This window comes from Pieris brassicae, unplaced genomic scaffold (assembly GCF_905147105.1).
Source record: "Pieris brassicae unplaced genomic scaffold, ilPieBrab1.1, whole genome shotgun sequence".
NCBI lineage: Eukaryota > Metazoa > Arthropoda > Insecta > Lepidoptera > Pieridae > Pieris > Pieris brassicae.
Genome location: NW_025575947.1, coordinates 5,001 through 10,000, shown reverse-complemented (window position 1 = coordinate 10,000; position 5,000 = coordinate 5,001). Strand labels below are relative to the sequence as shown.

At 43.9% G+C, this 5,000-nt stretch overlaps 2 non-coding genes across 2 annotated transcripts in view; both read right to left on the bottom strand.

Moving 5' to 3' along the window:
• LOC123719271 overlaps positions 1-51 on the bottom strand; it is a 157-nt gene extending 106 nt beyond the window's left edge. The window contains exon 1 of the ribosomal RNA XR_006755336.1: positions 1-51. This exon is cut by the window's left edge and continues 106 nt beyond it. This is a non-coding gene — a ribosomal RNA (5.8S ribosomal RNA).
• Positions 52-401: 350 nt separating this feature from the next.
• Positions 402-2,306, bottom strand: LOC123719276. Its single transcript, XR_006755340.1, has one exon. It is a non-coding gene; the product is annotated as a small subunit ribosomal RNA (ribosomal RNA).
• Positions 2,307-5,000: the final 2,694 nt, after the last annotated feature.

The following is a 5,000-nucleotide window of genomic DNA, read 5'->3' as shown; positions in this document are numbered from 1 at the left end:
TAACTGCGTTCTTCATCGACCCGCGAGCCAAGTGATCCACCGTTCAGGGTAATCGTTTTGTTTTTGTGTGTGTTTTTGTATGAGAAAATATAAAAGGTGCGAAAAAATTAAACAAAAAAATTTGAAAATAATACTTATCATTAACGTGTACGACAAATGAAAAGAAAGAAAATCTCTTTTATTTGCGTGGTTGTACACAAAAATTAAAATATTATTTCAAAGTATCAATAGGCGATAGCGAACGCTAATCAAAGCGTGTCGCAACGCACACGTCGCGAATCGACGAGAGAGAGTCAACCGTCTCGGATTCGATTTTGATTCGTATCATTCACGTGTTTTTGTATTTTTTTCTTTTTTTGCGAGTCTTTGACAACAACAAAACAAAAAGAAAAAACCAACGTTAATGATCCTTCCGCAGGTTCCCCTACGGAAACCTTGTTACGACTTTTACTTCCTCTAAATGATCAAGTTTGGTCAACTTCCCAGCAACGCCGACGGCCGTGAGGCCACCGCGTGTCGGTCCGAAGACCTCACTAAATCATTCAATCGGTAGTAGCGACGGGCGGTGTGTACAAAGGGCAGGGACGTAATCAACGCGAGCTTATGACTCGCGCTTACTAGGAATTCCTCGTTTATGGGGGATAATTGCAAACCCCAATCCCCAGCACGAAGGAGTTTCAACGGGTTGCCCGGGCCTCTAGGCCAGGGAGAACATGTTGATTCCTTCAGTGTAGCGCGCGTGCGGCCCAGGACATCTAAGGGCATCACAGACCTGTTATTGCTCAATCTCGTGCGGCTCGAAGCCGCCGGTCCCTCTAAGAAGAATTTTAATACGTCGCCAGTGAGTTGCGCTCCCCGAGAGTCGCGCACACCTTGAATGACGACGCCTATTTAGCAGGCTAGAGTCTCGTTCGTTACCGGAATTAACCAGACAAATCGCTCCACCAACTAAGAACGGCCATGCACCACCACCCACCGAATCAAGAAAGAGCTGTTAATCTGTCAATCCTTCCGGTGTCCGGGCCTGGTGAGATTTCCCGTGTTGAGTCAAATTAAGCCGCAGGCTCCACTCCTGGTGGTGCCCTTCCGTCAATTCCTTTAAGTTTCAGCTTTGCAACCATACTCCCCCCGGAGTCCAAAATCTTTGGTTTCCCGGAAGCTGCCCGCCGAGCCATTGTAGTAACGTCGGCGGATCGCTAGATGACATATTTACGGTTAGAACTAGGGCGGTATCTAATCGCCTTCGAACCTCTAACTTTCGTTCTTGATTGATGAAAACACCTTTGGCAAATGCTTTCGCTGATGTTCGTCTTGCGACGATCCAAGAATTTCACCTCTAACGTCGCAATACGAATGCCCCCAGTTATCCCTATTAATCATTACCTCGGAGTTCTGAAAACCAACAAAATAGAACCGAGATCATATTCTATTATTCCATGCACGAAATATTCAAGCGGCATTTTGAGCCCGCTTTGAGCACTCTAATTTGTTCAAAGTAAAATTGTCGGCCCACCTCGACACTCACCGAAGAGCACCGCGATAGGATTTTGATATTGAACCGGCGTTTTACCGCCGGCTCACCGACGATATGCTCCGCAGACGTGTCAGTATCACCGCGGATGCGGTGCACCGACAGCGCGGCGCACAAATGCAACTACGAGCTTTTTAACCGCAACAATTTTAGTATACGCTATTGGAGCTGGAATTACCGCGGCTGCTGGCACCAGACTTGCCCTCCAATTGTCCTCGTTAAAATATTTAAAGTGTACTCATTCCGATTACGAGGCCTCGTAAGAGTCCCGTATCGTTATTTTTCGTCACTACCTCCCCGTGCCGGGAGTGGGTAATTTGCGCGCCTGCTGCCTTCCTTGGATGTGGTAGCCGTTTCTCAGGCTCCCTCTCCGGAATCGAACCCTGATTCCCCGTTACCCGTGACAACCATGGTAGTCGCAGAAACTACCATCGAAAGTTGATAAGGCAGACATTTGAAAGATGCGTCGCCGGTACTGGACCGTGCGATCGGCAAAAGTTATCCAGATTCATCAAAATTAACGACTTCGGACGCATGGCCCTCCGCCGATTGGTTTTGATCTAATAAAAGCACTCATCCCATCACTGGTCAGAGTTCTGATTGCATGTATTAGCTCTAGAATTACCACAGTTATCCAAGTAACTGAGTAAGATCTAAGGAACCAAAACTGATATATTGAGCCATTCGCGGTATCGCCTTAATACGGCTTGCACTGAGACATGCATGGCTTAATCTTTGAGACAAGCATATAACTACTGGCAGGATCAACCAGGGAGCTGCTTACGCAAACGACACGCCTACACCGCGGTCACGCGGCTTCGGCGAGCCGCTGGCTCGGCGGCGTCGAGGGGCGCGCGCTTGCGCGCGCGCCTTCTCGACACGCGTGAACGTAACGCGTCGAATTTGCACGCGACGCGACGTTCGCGCTTCATATCGATAGACTAACTTTGACCGGTCTACGAGCGGCCGTCCCGTCACGATCTCGCAACGAGGTGATGTACAACGATGCTCGACCACTGTGAGGGACATAAAACTGCAACGAACACGACCCCGCGGGCGGGAATCGATGTTGTGACAATTTGAAAATTGAACATTCATCTAAACGCAACTTCTCAATTTTTATTCAATACGTTATTGTAAACATATTAAAACTCGGCTGGCAATTACATGCGCACACACACGCATGATTCGCACTAGATACGATCAACGCCCGGAGCTTGAGGGATAAATTCCAACACGACGCTGCGCACACCGTTTCGACGATGGGCGCGTGTGCGTCCTCTTTTATACATTCTTTCCATATACGGTCGCCGTGGCGACCGCGCACGTGTCGAACACGCTAGGCGCCCTGCGTTGAGGTGTGCCTAGAAGCGTATTCTTTTAACATCACAGATAACACCGGGGGAGACGGTCCCAAATCTTGGTCGATTGGTAACATCACCATACGGTCTGCGAACGCGGTGCTATAATATAATTTTATATTATATTATATAAAATATGAGGAGGAGTAGTATGTATATTCTTTGTTATTTTGTGTTGACACAAGAGAGATATATAAAATGTACTATACACCACACACACAGAGAGAGAGAGAGCTGGGAAAGATCTCGGCGGTCTCGCATTCGAAATACGAATTTGATATAATTTCCTCCGAAAATCCATACCCATATCTATATCATCCATGCGCGAATATATGTATATAATATTCTCACACTTCGCACAAACACAAAAACAAGAACACATTCTCTCTCGTCCGTCGTTCGTGTCTATTTGAGACGAACGACGCGCGGCAACGAGAACGAGTCGACGCTGTGCGCACGACTGTTTCGCTCCACATCTATACCGAGAGCAATAGTCCGCGTCGGCATTGGAGCGGACGTCGAATGTTTCTCGTAGAGCGAGCGAGAGAGAGACGATTTTTCATTTTATTATGTATGTGTATTGGCGTGCAGTAGTAGCACGTAGTAGTACTAGTAGTAGTAGTAGTAGTAGTAAAAAAATATTATTATTTATTTTATTGACTGATATGATTTTGTTTGTTTTCTTTTTTTTTGCATAGACATTTGTATTGATAGATATGTTTCTCGTTGAAGCTCGCAGCACACGCTCAGAGAAATGGCAATGTGGGTTTATTTGAAGAAAAGAAAAAACAAAAAAAACAATTATATTTATTAATAATATGTATGTATGTATGTATGTATGTATGTATGTATGTATGTATGTATAATAATGAATTATAATAATTATTCCGATGCAACGTCAGAGGAAAATGTTTCTCGTACAGGTGCGGCGCGCGACGGCCGGCCGCTCGACAGTTTCGCGCCGAATGTTTCTCGTTGAAGCTCGCAGCACACGCTCAGAGAAATGGCAATGTGGGTTTATTTGAAGAAAAGAAAAAACAATTATATTTATTAATAATATGTATGTATGTATGTATGTATGTATGTATAATAATGAATTATAATAATTATTCCGATGCAACGTCAGAGGAAAATGTTTCTCGTACAGGTGCGGCGCGCGACGGCCGGCCGCTCGACAGTTTCGCGCCGAATGTTTCTCGTTGAAGCTCGCAGCACACGCTCAGAGAAATGGCAATGTGGGTTTATTTGAAGAAAAGAAAAAACAAAAAAAACAATTATATTTATTAATAATATGTATGTATGTATGTATGTATGTATGTATGTATGTATGTATGTATAATAATGAATTATAATAATTATTCCGATGCAACGTCAGAGGAAAATGTTTCTCGTACAGGTGCGGCGCGCGACGGCCGGCCGCTCGACAGTTTCGCGCCGAATGTTTCTCGTTGAAGCTCGCAGCACACGCTCAGAGAAATGGCAATGTGGGTTTATTTGAAGAAAAGAAAAAACAATTATATTTATTAATAATATGTATGTATGTATGTATGTATGTATGTATAATAATGAATTATAATAATTATTCCGATGCAACGTCAGAGGAAAATGTTTCTCGTACAGGTGCGGCGCGCGACGGCCGGCCGCTCGACAGTTTCGCGCCGAATGTTTCTCGTTGAAGCTCGCAGCACACGCTCAGAGAAATGGCAATGTGGGTTTATTTGAAGAAAAAAAAAAAAAAAAAAAAAACAATTAATTTATTAATAATATGTATGTATGTATGTATGTATGTATGTATGTATGTATGTATGTATGTATGTATGTATGTATAATAATGAATTATAATAATTATTCCGATACAATGTCAGAGGAAAATGTTTCTCGTACAAGATCGCCACGCGACGCGACAAGATGCCGTTCAACGGCACGATATCTACAACTCTGTCGATAGATATGTAGATAGTATCTACTCTGTCAAGTATATGTGTGTAACGTGTGGTGGTGTGTGGTGTGGGGTTTTGTTAGCGATAGCGATACGTTTCTAGTTAAAATTGAATATTTAAAAATAAAAACTCTTCTGGTAAGAAAAACTATTTATGGTTTATTATGGT